Source organism: Cervus elaphus, chromosome 30, assembly GCF_910594005.1.
Source record: "Cervus elaphus chromosome 30, mCerEla1.1, whole genome shotgun sequence".
Lineage (NCBI taxonomy): Eukaryota > Metazoa > Chordata > Mammalia > Artiodactyla > Cervidae > Cervus > Cervus elaphus.
In genome coordinates this window covers 71,335,255-71,350,417 of record NC_057844.1, presented here as the reverse complement: position 1 = coordinate 71,350,417, position 15,163 = coordinate 71,335,255, and the positions used below count along the sequence as shown (strand labels likewise).

The 15,163-nt window shown below is 43.2% G+C and overlaps 1 protein-coding gene and 1 pseudogene across 4 annotated transcripts in view; both read left to right on the top strand.

Annotated features, from left to right (window-relative positions):
- The window catches only part of LOC122686751 (ATP-binding cassette sub-family C member 4-like), a 2,082,459-nt gene that overhangs the window by 768,388 nt on the left and 1,298,908 nt on the right, over nucleotides 1-15,163 (top strand). The window lies entirely within an intron of this gene.
- On the top strand, nucleotides 218-647 carry LOC122686758 (annotated as a pseudogene).

Here is a 15,163-nt window from a genome sequence, read left to right as displayed (position 1 = left end):
GTAAGGGAGACCTCCTGGTCCTGCTGGGACATGGGAGGAGAGGGGACAGACTGTGTGGTCCCACCTGCCTGGGCTCAGAGGCTGCATCTGTCAGTTAGGAGTTCTATGACATTGACCAAAGTCTTTAAGCTCTGTAAGATGGGGCTTTTAATACCCTCCAAGCTTACGTTAAGATTAAACATGATAGTCTTTTGTTCAGGCCCATGACACTGGCAGGATGGGCGAGTGTCATAGTCTTCATACTGGCAGGAATCTGTAGCCACCAACGAGCCCAGAAATGGCATGATAAGTAGTACAATAAAGCCCATTTGGGCACAGCCCTGAAGGCCAGTCCTTTAGGAGGTGCTTCTCATGTCAAGAGAATTGTGCTCGAAAAAGTAGGGATTGAAGCCAAAGAACCAAATTCTACCATCAGGAAATGTTTCGGGGTTCAGCTCACCAAGAATGGCAAAAAATCACGGCCTTTGTACCCAGTGATGGTTGCTTGAATTCTATTGAGGAAAATGACGCCATTCTGGTTGCTGGATTTGGTTGCAAAGGTCAACCAAATTGGTGACATTCCTGGAGTCTGCTTTAAGGTTGTCAAAGTAGCCAGTGTCTCTCTTTTGGCCTTATACAAAGGCAAGAAGGGAAGACCAAGATCATAAATTTTGATGATGGAAGCATGCTAGTAATAAATTTTTATATACAAAAAGAAATTAAACGTGATAGTTAAGTAAAAACACATCCCGCCACACAGAATAGAATACGGGGCGACTGCTGTTTATTGGGACACTCATGAGTCGGATACGACTGAAGCAACTTAGCAGCAGCAGCAGCAGCATTACCTTACACCTCTGCACTTCTTGATGCTTGGTATCATAGGAGCCACTTGTCACTGGCTGTGCTCAGTCACGTCCAACTCTTTTCAACCCTATGACTGTAGCCTGCCAGGCTCCTCTGTCCATGGGATTCTCCAGACAAGAACACTGGAGTGGGTTGCATTTCCTCCTCCAGGGTGTTTTCCCAACCCAGGCATAGAACTTGGCGTCTCCTGTGTTTCCTGTCTTGGCAGGCAGACTCTCTACCACTGAAAGACCTGGGAAGCGCCCATCACTGGCTGGTAAGACCAATTTCCTCAAACCCCCAGGGGGCGCTAGTGGTAAGGAATCTGCTCGCAACTGTAGGAGACCCAAGGGACGCAAGTTTTATTCCTGGGTCAGGAAGATCCCCTGGAGGAAATGGCAAATCACTCCAGTATTTCTGCCTGGGAAATCCCATCCTCTGTCCATGAGGTCCCAAAGAGTCATCATGACTGAGCGCACACACACACCTCAGACCCCAGGCACAGGAAGGCTCCAATCACAGCCCTGTTACAGATTCCTGCTTGGCCAGTGGCCCGGAGCTCCCTGAGTTTCCTGCGCAGGAGAGACTCCTAAAATTACTGCTGAGCTGATCCTCCTGTACAGATCCCAGGATTTCCCTCCCAGCAAGCCACATCTTGGGGCTCAGGCTCAGGTTTGTGATGAACTAAGGCTGTGGTGGTTTAGTTTCTAAGTCATGTCCGACTCTTGTGAACCCCTGGACTGTAGCCTGCTAGGCTCCTTTGTCCATATGGGGTCATCCAGGCAATAATACTGGAATGGGTTGCCATTTCCTTCTCCAGGGTATCTTCCCAACCAAGGGATCAAACCCAGGTCCCTGAATTGCAGGTAGATACTTTACTGGCTGAGCTAGGAGGGAAGCCCCAGAAGTGAAAGTGAAGTCTCTCAGTCCTGTCTGACTCTTTTCAACCCTATGGACTCCAGCCCACCAGGCTTCTCTGTCTATGGGATTTTCCAGGCAAGAATACTGGAGTGGGTTGCTATTTCCTTCTCCAGGGGATCTTCCCGACCTGGGGACCAAACTCAGGTCTCCCGCATAGCAGGTAGACTCTTTACCATCTGAGCATCTTTTAAAAGAAGTAACTACAGGAGTGTAACCCTTGGAGAGGCACTCATCCACACTGTAGGTTGTTTTGTAGCCAGCTTTTAATAAAATGAGTGAATTACTGTTGTCAGCATCTGCCCATAAATCTGCGTGTGTGTGTGTGTGTGTGTGTGTGTGTGCGCGCGCGCGCTCGCGCTCAGTTGTGTTCGGCTATTTCTGACCCCATGGACTATATAGCCTGCCAGGCTCCTCTGTCCATGGAATACTGCAGTATTGGGTTGCCATTTCCTTCGCCGGGAGATCTTCCCAAACGAGGGACTGAACCTGTTTTTTGTTGCAGCTCCTGTCTTGGCAGGATAATTCTTTACCTCCAGGGACAACTGTGCTATACTGAACATCACCACCAGGCGGCAGAAGAATCCATGTATCCAGGTGAGCAGCGTGGAAAGGCCATGGAATGAGGGGCCAAGAAGGCATCACTGTGGGCCAGAGGTATCACAGGCCCCCACCTCACCCACCTCGTCTACACCCTAGACACAGAAACACACACTCCTGCTCCTACAGAATCACCTGATTTGTTTACTCTGTTCCTCGTCCAGACAGAGTCCTTATACTTAAAGATGGCAAAGGCCTGTGGTTTGTAAAATCACCAGGGGAGCTCTGTAAATCCCAGTGCTGAAGCCTCATCTCAGTAAAATCAGAATCTCGGGAGAGGGGAGTCAGGAGTCAACACTTTAAAAAACCCCACAGGTAATTCGACCCTGCAGCCAAGAGAGGACCTCTGTTGGAAGCAAAAGATCTCATTTCTTCCCAAATGGCAGCAGTTGCTTTCATTGTTAGAAAATGTTAGTCGCTCAGTTTTGTCTGACTCTTTGCAACTCCATGGACTATAGGCCACCAGAATTCCATGGCATTCTATGTAAGAATACCAGAGTGGAATTGAGGGAGGAGCCAAGATGGCGGAGGAGTAGGACGGGGAGACCACTTTCTCTCCTACAAATTCATCAAAAGAATAACTGAATGCAGAGCAAACTTCACAAAACAACTTCTGATCGCTAGCTGAGGTCATCAGGCGCCCAGAAAAGCAGTCCATTGTCTTCGAAAGGAGGTAGGACAAAATATAAAAGATAAAAAGTGAGACGAAAGAGCCAAGGACGGAGACCCGTCCCGGGAAGGGAGTCTTAGGCGGCCTTGCTTGGGCTAGGGTCCGGGCCTGAGTGCCCTGAGGACAATCAGAGGGAGCTTCTGTGAGGTGCCAACTTGAAGTGTGGGAGACCAAAAGAGAGAGAGAAAATTAACCGGCCGGAACACACTGCCGGCTGTTCGCAGAACAAAGGGACGGAGAAGGTCCCGAGAAGAGATCGCAGGCTGTGGACCAGCCCAGCCCCGTCGGAGGCAGGAGGCAGGGGGGAGGGGAAGGTCGTGGTGAGACACAGGGCGCAGGTACCCGACCGGCGCGGGCGGGGACTGGGGCTGAGGACGCAGAGGGCGGAAGGCGCGCGAACCCGACTGGCGCCAGCGGAAACTGAGACTGGGTCCGCGGAAGGGAGTGGGCGCGCCACACCTGGGGAGAGTGCGCCCACCGAGCCCCTGGCTGCCTGGACCGCTCTGACGGGGAAGGCACAGAGAGCAGGCGCAGCTTTTCCTTCCGCGCTTTTGTGGAACACCCGAGGGCTGGAACCTCGCGCAGCGTGGGGCGGGCTCCATATAGAACAGCCGGGAGCCTGAGCAGCACAGACGGAGAAAGCAGCGTCAGCCCCTCCCGGCAGCGCCAGCCCGCCCCCGCAGGGCCAGCCCCTCCCCGCAGCGTCAGCCCCTCCCCGCAGGGTCAGCCCCTCCCCGCAACGCCAGCCCATCCCTGCAGCGTCAGCCCCGCCCCACAGCGCCAGCCCCGCCCCGCAGCGTCAGCCCCTCCCAGCAGCGCAACGGAACTAGCTACCTGAGTAAGAGTCCACCTCCGCCCGCCTGTGTCAGGGCGGAAATGAGGCTCTGAAGAGACCGGCAAACAGAAGCCAAATAAACAAAGGGAACCGCTTCAGAAGGGACTGGTGCAACAGATTAAAATCCCTGTAGAAAACACCGACTTCACTGGAAGGGCCCTGTAGATATCGAGAAGTGTAAGCTGGAACGAGGAGCTATCTGAAACTGAGCCAAACCCACACTGACCGCAACAGCTCCAGAGAAATTCCTAGATATATTTTTACTTTTTTTTTCTCTAAGTAAGGAAAAAAAAAATTTTTTTTCTTTTTATATTTTTCTTTTTTATTTTTTCTCTTTTATTTTCCTTTAAAATTCCCTATTACTCCCCCACTACTCCTTAACTTTAATTTTCATATATTTTTACGATTTTTTAATTAGGGGAAAAAAAATTTTTTTTTCCTTTCTTTCTTTTTTTTTTTTCTTTTTCTTTTTTCTTCTTTTTTTTTTCTTTCCGTTTTCTCTTTTATTTTCTATTTTTCTTTTTCTCTTATTTCTTTTAAAGTCCTCTAGTACTCCTCTACTACTGTTCATTTTCATTTTCACTACACTATAACCTTACAAAAAAAAAAAAAAGAAGAGAAGCCCTATCTTTAAACCGAAGATTATTCTCTCCCAATCTTGACTCTCTGTTTTCTACCTCAGAACACCTCTATTTCCTCCTTTCCCCTTCTCTTCCCAATCCAATTCTGTGAATCCTTGTAGGTGTCTGAGATACGGAGAACACTCTGGGAACAGACAGCTGTGTAGATCTGTCTCTCTCCTCTTGAGTCCCCCTTTTTCTCCTCCTGCTCATCTCTGTCTCCCTCCTCCCTTTTCTCCTGTTCATGTAACTCTGTGAACCTCTCTGGGTGTCCCTAACGGGGGAGAATCTTTTCGCCATTAACCTAGAAGTTTTATTATCAGTGCTGTATAGTTGGAGAAGTCCTGAGACTACAGGAAGAATAAAACTGAAATCCAGAGGCAGGAAACTTAAGCCCAAAACCTGAGAGCACCAGAAAACTCCTGACTACATGGAACTTTAAGTAATAAGTGACCGTCCAAAAGCCTCCATACCTACACTGAAACCAACCACCACCCAAGAGCCAATAAGTTTTAGAGCAAGACATACCATGCAAATTCTCCAGCAACACAGGAACATAGCCCTGAACGTCAACATACAGGCTGCCCAAGGTCACACCTAACACATACACCTATCTCAAAACTCATTACTGGGCACTCCATTGCTCTCCAAAGAGAAGAAATCAAGTTCCACGCACCAGTACACTGACGCAAGCTTCCCTAACCAGGAAACCTTGACAAGCCAATTGTCTAACCCCACCCACTGGGTAAATCCTCCACAATAAAAAGGAACCACAGACCTCCAGAATACAGAAAGTCCACTCCAGACACAGCAATCTAAACAAGATGAAAAGGCAGAGAAATACCCAACAGGTAAAGGAACATGAAAAATGCCCACCAACTCAAACAAAAGAGGAGGAGATAGGGAATCTACCTGAAAAAGAATTTAGAATAATGATAATAAAAATGATCCAAAATCTTGAAAACAAAATGGAGTTACAGATAAATAGCCTGGAGACAAAGATTGAAAAGATACAAGAAATGTTTAATAAAGACCTAGAAGAAATAAAAAAGAGTCAATTAAAAATGAACAATGCAATGAATGAGATCAAAAACACTCTGGAGGGAACCAAGAGTAGAATAACGGAGACAGAAGATAGGATAAGTGAGGTAGAAGATAAAATGGTGGAAATAAATGAAGCAGAGAGGAAAAAAGAAAAAAGGATCAAAAGAAATGAGGACAACCTCAGGGACCTCTGGGACAATGTGAAACGCCCCAACATTCGAATCATAGGAGTCCCAGAAGAAGAAGACAAAAAGAAAGGCCATGAGAAAATACTCGAGGAGATAATAGCTGAAAACTTCCCTAAAATGGGGAAGGAAATAGCCACCCAAGTCCAAGAAACCCAGAGAGTCCCAAACAGGATAAACCCAAGGCGAAACACCCCAAGACACATATTAATCAAATTAACAAAGATCAAACACAAAGATTTAATATTTGTATTAAAAGCAGCAAGGGAGAAACAACAAATAACACACAAAGGGATTCCCATAAGGATAACAGCTGATCTATCAATAGAAACCCTCCAGGCCAGAAGGGAATGGCAGGACGTCCTGAAAGTAATGAAAGAGAATAACCTACAACCTAGATTACTGTATCCACCAAGATCTCATTCATATATGAAGGAGAGCTCAAAAGCTTTACAGATAAGCAAAAGCTGAGAGAATTCAGCACCACCAAACCAGCTCTTCAACAAATGCTAAAGGATCTTCTCTAGACAGGAAATGCAGAAAGGTTGTATAAACGTGAACCCAAAACAACAAAGTAAATGGCAACGAGACCACACCTATCAATAATTACCTTAAATGTAAATGGGTTGAATGCCCCAACCAAAAGACAAAGATTGGCTGAATGGATACAAAAACAAGACCCCTATATATGCTGTCTACAAGAGACCCACCTCAAAACAAGAGACACATACAGACTAAAAGTGAAGGGCTGGAAAAAAATATTTCATGCAAATGGAGACCAAAAGAAAGCAGGAGTCGCAATACTCATATCAGATAAAATAGACTTTCAAATAACAGCTGTGAAAAGAGACAAAGAAGGACACTACATAATGATCAAAGGATCAATCCAAGAAGAAGATATAACAATTATAAATATATATGCACCCAACATAGGAGCACCGCAATATGTACGGCAAACACTAACGAGTATGAAAGAGGAAATTAATAGTAACACAATAATAGTGGGAGACTTTAATACCCCACTCACAACTATGGATAGATCAACTAAACAGAAAATTAACAAGGAAACACAAACTTTAAATGACACAATGGACCAGCTAGACCTAATTGATATCTATAGGACATTTCACCCCAAAACAATCAACTTCACCTTTTTCTCAAGTGCACACGGAACCTTCTCCAGAATAGATCACACCCTGGGCCATAAATCTAGTCTTGGAAAATTCAAAAAAATTGAAATCATTCCAGTCATCTTTTCTGACCACAGTGCAGTAAGATTAGATCTCAATTACAGGAAAAAAATTGTTAAAAATTCAAACACATGGAGGCTAAATAACACGCTTCTGAATAACCAACAAATCATAGAAGAAATCAAAAAAGAAATCAAAATATGTATAGAAATGAATGAAAATGAAAACATAACAACCCCAAACCTATGGGACACTGTAAAAGCAGTGCTAAGGGGAAGGTTCATAGCATTACAGGCTTACATCAAGAAACAAGAAAAAAGCCAAATAAATAACCTAACTCTACACCTAAAGCAATTAGAGAAGGAAGAAATGAAGAACCCCAGGGTTAGCAGAAGGAAAGAAATCTTAAAAATTAAGGCAGAAATAAATGCAATAGAAACTAAAGAGACCATAGCAAAAATCAACAATGCTAAAAGCTTGTTTTTTGAAAAAATAAACAAAATTGACAAACCATTAGCAAGACTCATTAAGAAACAAAGAGAGAAGAACCAAATTAACAAAATTAGAAATGAAAATGGAGAGATCACAACAGACAACACTGAAATACAAAGGATCATAAGAGACTACTACCAGCAGCTCTATGCCAATAAAATGGACAACTTGGAGGAAATGGACAAATTCTTAGAAAAGTATAACTTTCCAAAACTGAACCAGGAAGAAATAGAAGATCTTAACAGACCCATCACAGGCAAGGAAATCGAAACTGTAATCAAAAATCTTCCAGCAAACAAAAGCCCAGGACCAGATGGCTTCACAGCTGAATTCTACCAAAAATTTAGAGAAGAGCTAACACCTACCTTACTCAAACTCTTCCAGAAAATTGCAGAAGAAGGTAAACTTCCAAACTCATTCTATGAGGCCACCATCACCCTAATTCCAAAACCAGACAAAGATGCCACAAAAAAAGAAAACTACAGGCCAATATCACTGATGAACATAGATGCAAAAATCCTTAACAAAATTCTAGCAAACAGAATCCAACAACATATTAAAAAAATCATACACCACGACCAAGTGGGCTTTATCCCAGGAATGCAAGGATTCTTCAATATCCACAAATCAATCAATGTAATACACCACATTAACAAATTGAAAGATAAAAACCATATGATTATCTCAATAGATGCAGAGAAAGCCTTTGACAAAATTCAACACTCATTTATGATTAAAACTCTCCAAAAAGCAGGAATAGAAGGAACATACCTCAACATAATAAAAGCTATATATGACAAACCCACAGCAAGCATCACCCTCAATGGTGAAAAATTGAAAGCATTTCCCCTGAAATCAGGAACAAGACAAGGGTGCCCACTCTCACCACTACTGTTCAACATAGTGTTGGAAGTTTTGGCCACAGCAATCAGAGCAGAAAAAGAAGTAAAAGGAATCCAGATAGGAAAAGAAGAAGTGAAACTCTCACTGTTTGCAGATGACATGATCCTCTACATAGAAAACCCTAAAGACTCTACCAGAAAATTACTAGAACTAATCAATGAATATAGTAAAGTTGCAGGATATAAAATTAACACACAGAAATCCCTTGCATTCCTATATACTAACAATGAAAAAACAGAGAAATTAAGGAAACAATACCATTCACCATTGCAACAAAAAGAATAAAATACTTAGGAGTATATCTACCTAAAGAAACAAAAGACCTATACATAGAAAACTATAAAACACTGATGAAAGAAATCAAAGAGGACACAAACAGATGGAGAAACATACCATGCTCATGGATTGGAAGAATCAATATTGTCAAAATGGCTATTCTACCCAAAGCAATCTATAGATTCAATGCAATCCCTATCAAGCTACCAACGGTATTTTTCACAGAACTAGACCAAAGAATTTCACAATTTGTATGGAAATACAAAAAACCTCGAATAGCCAAAGTAATCTTGAGAAAGAAGAATGGAACTGGAGGAATCAACCTGCCTGACTTCAGACTCTACTACAAAGCCACAGTCATCAAGACAGTGTGGTACTGGCACAAAGACAGAAATATAGACCAATGGAACAGAATAGAAAGCCCAGAGATAAATCCACGAACCTATGGACACCTTATCTTTGACAAAGGAGGCAAGGATATACAATGGAAAAAAGACAACCTCTTTAACAAGTGGTGCTGGGAAAACTGGTCAACCACTTGTAAAAGAATGAAACTAGAACACTTTCTAACACCATACACAAAAATAAACTCAAAATGGATTAAAGATCTAAATGTCAGACCAGAAACTATAAAACTCCTAGAGGAGAACATAGGCAAAACACTCTCTGACATAAATCACAGCAAGATCCTCTATGACCCACCTCCGAGAATATTGGAAATAAAAGCAAAACTAAACAAATGGGATCTAATGAAACTTAAAAGCTTTTGCACTACAAAGGAAACTATAAGTAAGGTGAAAAGACAGCCGTCAGATTGGGAGAAAATAATAGCAAATGAAGAAACAGACAAAGGATTAATCTCAAAAATATACAAGCAACTCCTGCAGCTCAATTCCAGAAAAATAAATGACCCAATCAAAAAATGGGCCAGAGAACTAAACAGACATTTCTCCAAAGAAGACATTCAGATGGCTAACAAACACATGAAAAGGTGCTCAACATCACTCATTATTAGAGAAATGCAAATCAAAACCACAGTGAGGTACCATTACACGCCAGTCAGGATGGCTGCTATCCAAAAGTCTACAAGCAATAAATGCTGGAGAGGGTGTGGAGAAAAGGGAACCCTCTTACACTGTTGGTGGGAATGCAAACTAGTACAGCCACTATGGAAAACAGTGTGGAGATTCCTTAAAAAACTGGAAATAGAACTGCCATATGACCCAGCAATCCCACTTCTGGGCATACACACTGAGGAAACCAGATCTGAAAGAGACACGTGCACCCCAATGTTCATCGCAGCACTGTTTATAATAGCCAGGACATGGAAGCAACCTAGATGCCCATCAGCAGATGAATGGATAAGGAAGCTGTGGTACATATACACCATGGAATATTACTCAGCCGTCAAAAAGAATTCATTTGAATCAGTCCTAATGAGATGGATGAAACTGGAGCCCATTATACAGAGTGAAGTAAGCCAGAAAGATAAAGAACATTACAGCATACTAACACATATATATGGAATTTAGAAAGATGGTAACGATAACCCTATATGCAAAACAGAAAAAGAGACACAGAAATACAGAACAGACTTTTGAACTCTGTGGGAGAAGGTGAGGCTGGGATGTTTCAAAAGAACAGCATGTATACTATCTATGGTGAAACAGATCACCAGCCCAGGTGGGATGCATGAGACAAGTGCTCAGGCCTGGTGCACTGGGAAGACCCAGAGGAATCGGGTGGAGAGGGAGGTGGGAGGGGGGATCGGGATGGGGAATACGTGTAAATCTATGGCCGATTCATATCAATGTATGACAAAACCCACTGAAATGTTGTGAAGTAATTAGCCTCCAACTAATAAAAAAATTAAAAAAAAAAAAAGAAATAAAAAATGACACAAATAGATGGAGAAATATATCATGTTCATAGATTGGCAGAATCAATGTAGTGAAAATGCGTATACTATACAAAGCAATCTATAGATTCAATGCAATCCCTGTCAAGCTACCAATGGTATTTTTCAGAGAACTAGAACAAGTAATTCCACAATTTGTATAGAAATACAAAAACCCTTAAATATCCAAAGCAGTCTTGAGAAAGAAGAATGGAATTGAAGGAATTTGGATGATTTGAGAGAATAGCATTAAAACGTGTATATTATGTGAAACAGATAGCCAGCCCAGGTTCAGTGCATGAGACACAGTGCTCAGCGGCTGGTGCACTGGGCTGACCCTAAGGGATGGGATGGGGAGGGAGGTTGGAAGGGGGTTCAGGATGGGAACACATGTATACCCATGGCTCATTCATGTCAATGTATGGCAAAAACCACCACAATATTGTTAAGTAATTTGCCTCCAACTAAAATAAATAAATGTAAAAAAAAAAATAAATAAAGAACATTACAAACTAAAAAAAAAAAAAAAGAATACCAGAGTGGCTTGCCTATTCCCTTCTCCAGGGGATATTCCCAACCCAGGGGTCAAACCCGGGTCTCCTCCATTGTAGGCAGATTATTTATTGTCTGAGCCACCAGGAAAACAGAAGATGGTTTGATTTCTTCCTACTTTGTTACTGACCCTCCCCAGTCTGACCCAAAAGGGGGGTGAGGGGTCCTATAACCAGGTTTGTGTGTGTGCTCAGCCACTCAGTCATGTCCGACTCTTTGCAACCCCATGGTCTGCAGCCCTCCAGGCTCCTCTCTCAGTGGGATTTCCCAGGCAAGAATACTGGAGTGGGTTGCCATTTTCAGCTCCAAGGGATCTTCCTGACCCAGGGATCAACGCTAGTCTCCTGCACTGGCAGGCAGGTTCTTTACTGCTGAGCCACCTGGGAAGCCCCTCTGTCAGGTGTGGCTTGTCCCAATAGAATGTTCTCTAGAGGACACACTCTCCTAAAAGCACCTCTGGGACTGCTGTGTGTGATTCCTGTCAGCTGAGGGATGGGTGGGTTCTCACAGGACAAGCTCAGCTGTGCTGCCCTTGACTCCAGATCATAGTGCTGGGTCAGCATCTCTCCACACGCCCCCTGGCTGCCATCTTGAATCACAGTGCCAGGCACAGAGACTCTGCATGCTGCCGTCACAGCTGAGGTGTCAGCACAGTCATTTTGCATCAAAGAATCTCATCTGAAGGGCCAGGTGTGAGGCTTCTGCATGAGGAGCCCTGTGAGCAAGTGAAACAAGCCTCAGCACAAAGGGAGAGAAAACAGGTGACACTTTCATTATCCAGATTCTACTTTTACTCCCAGGGAATTGTTGATGGGCTTTGTCGTGACTGTTCTGTCACAGCCCAGCCTCCCTGAATATTAAGGGCCCCACCTTAACTTTAATGACTATTTCCTTTGTTACCTGTGGAGATAATCTTGATGAAGACAAAGAGACCAATTTCTCCCCTATGCCTGAAGGTCCAAAAGGGAAGGTATTGATATAATCAGTTTTGTTTGTTTTGTTTTCTTTAATGCATAAAGACCTCTTGGCTGGGGCTTGATTTTGCTCCTGAAATAAGTGGGAGTCCGTGCTGCCTTTCATTTGAGGACGACAACCTGGTATTGCTTAAATGGGAAAGGGAAGGACCTAGGCATCAGGGTACACAGAGAACCAGGTCTGGGTTCCCAGATGAGAGGCTAAGACAGCCTTGTCACTATGGAAACAGTGTGTCCATGCTTTTGAGACAGGCAAGAAGAGGGGCACAGATATTGAGAAAAACAGGATTCTACAAAACCTGGCTTGAACCAGTTAAATCAAGATGGTATTGAACATGGTCTGGTCTCTGACCCTTCATTATAACACTAAAATTCACTCCCCTCTCACCATGACAGGTGCAGTGATAGTTCAAAGGCTGACCACAGAAGTCCAAAAAGTGATACCGAAACAGGGATCTGGCTGCTCACCACTCAAAAGCCAATAAAGAGGCCAGGTTGGTGGAAAGGAACTTTATTTTGGATGCCATTATGGGGAGGGGGGAGGCTGGGTACCTGTCTAAAGGCTGACTTTCCCCTCCCTTGACAATTAGTGGACAAGAGCTTTTATAGACAGAGGGAGAGGGCTACGTGTGTAAACAGCAGAGTCAGAGCTGACAGTCGTTTTGAAATTGGTCATTGGTGGTCTGACCAGTATCATTTTGATTGTTTTAAGTACAGCTAATCTTCAGTTTTCTGTGATTGTGGTTTTCAGTCTGTCAAGATTGCCAGGAGAAATATCAATAGCATCAGATATGCAGAGGATACCACCCTTATGGCAGAAAGTGAAGAGGAACTAAAAAGCCTCTTGCTGAAAGTGAAAGAGGAGAGTGGAAAAGTTGGCTTAAAGCTCAACATTTAGAAAACTAAGATCATGCCATCCGGTCCCATCACTTCATGGCAAATAGATGGGGAAACAGTGGAAACAGTGGCAGACTTTATTTTTTTGGGCTCCAAAATCACTGCAGATGGTGACTGTGGCCATGAAATTGAAAGACACTTACTCCTTGGGAGGATAGTTATGACCAACCTAGACAGCATATTAAAAAGCAGAGGCATTACTTTGCCAGCAAAGGTCCATCTAGTCAAGGCTACGATTTTTCCAATGGTTGTGTATGGATGTGAGAGTTGAACTATAAAGAAAGCTAAGTGCCAGTGCTGAAGAATTTAAGCTTTTTAAAAATTTATTTATTTATTTTACTTTATAATGTTGTATTGGTTTTGCCATACGTTGACTTGAATCCCCCATGGGTGTACATGTGTTCCCCATCCTGAACCTCCCTCTCACCTCCATCCCCATCCCATCCCCCAGGGTCATCCCAGTGCACCAGCCCTGAGCACCCTGTCTCATGCATAGAACCTGGACTAGTGATTCATTTCACATATGATAATATACATGTTTCAGTGCCATTCTCCCATATCATTCTACCCTCGCCCTCTCCCACAGAGTCCAAAAGGCTGTTCAATACATCTGTGTCTCTTTTGCTGTCTCGCATACAGGGTTATCATCACCATCTTTCTAAATTCCATATATATGCATTAGTATACTGTATTAGTGTTTTTCTTTCTGGCTTACTTCACTCTTACTTCACTCCAGTTTCACCAACCCCATTAGAGAATTTAAGCTTTTTAACTGTGGTGTTGAGGAAGACTCTTGAGAGTCCCTTGGACAGCAAGGAGATCCAACCAGTCCATCCTAAAGGAAATCAGTCCAGAATATTCATTAGAAGGACTGATGTTGAAGCTGAAACTCCAATACTTTGGCCACCTGATGTGAAGAACTGACTCATTTGAAAAGACCCTGATGCTGGGAAAGATTGAAGGCAGGAGGAGAAGGGGATGACAGAAAATGAGATGGTTGGATGGCATCACTGACTCAATGAACATGAGTTTGAGTAAACTCTGGGAGTTGGTGATGGACAGGGAGGCCTGGCATGCTGCAGTCCATGGGGTTGCAAAGAGTCAAATATGACTGAGAAACTGAACTGAACTAGTTCTCTGACTATACAGACACAACTGTGTCCCACAGTTTAAGTCAATTCTGATGCTGTTTGCCTGGAGTCTTTGTTAGACCTCGTTATAAGTTAAGGACCCAGTCCCACAAAACTACCCCTTCTTCTCAACTTCAGAAGCCAGTGGTGAGTCTAGGTGGTTACCTGTTTTTCTTATGGACTGATCATAAATCAGGGTTCCCATAACCCCCTCCTTGGGTTTGGTAATTTTCTAGTGTGGCTTACAACTCAGGAAAACAGTTTACTCAAGTGGATCAGTAGTTTATTATAAAAGGATTCAACTCTGGAACAGCCAGATGGAAGAGATGCAGAGAGCAAGGTAGTGGAGGGGCAGGGGCTTCAGGCCCTCTCCAGGAGAGTCACCCTCCCAGCACCTGCACACACTCACTAGCTGGGAAGCTCTGTGAATCCCATCCTATTGGTTTTTTTATTGAGGCTTCATAGAAGGATACTTTAGGCAAGACTGGTTAAGGCATTGACCATAGGTGGTTGAACTGTTTCCAGTCCCTCTTCTCCCTAGACATGCGAGGGTGTAACTGAAAGTGTCAACACTTTAATCATGTGTTTGATTTTTCTGACAAACAGATGCATTCACTAAAACTCAGGTGTAGTTGAAAGGGGCCTGTAATAATTATCAAAAGATACTTTTTCACTCTTACCTTAGAGCACCTAAGGGTTTTAGGAGTTCTGTGCCAGCAACATCATGAAGACCAAAGACATATTCTAACTATAAGTCACAACATCACAGTCTTCAAGGTTCATGCTGCAGCACGTGTCAGAATTTCCTTCCTTTTTAAGGCTGAGTAATATTTCATTGTGTATTTATACCACTTTATTCATTCCAGAAATATTACTTTTGAATGCAGTTATTTTCTTCATATATATTCATATGGGCTTCATATATGGGGGAAATGTCTGAAATTATTCACTTCCTTCTTGTACAGTTACCCACTTATTAGCTCGTTTAAAATTTATTTATTTGAGGGACAAAGTGAACGTTGACTTCTTGTGTACTTTTCTCTGTGCTTCAGTTCACTGCTGAGTAACTGTCCTTCATGCCATGAGAAGAATATTCTTTGATCTTTCCTTTTCCCTCCTCTTATCAAAACAGGATTCCTCAGGGCCAGCCTAGCA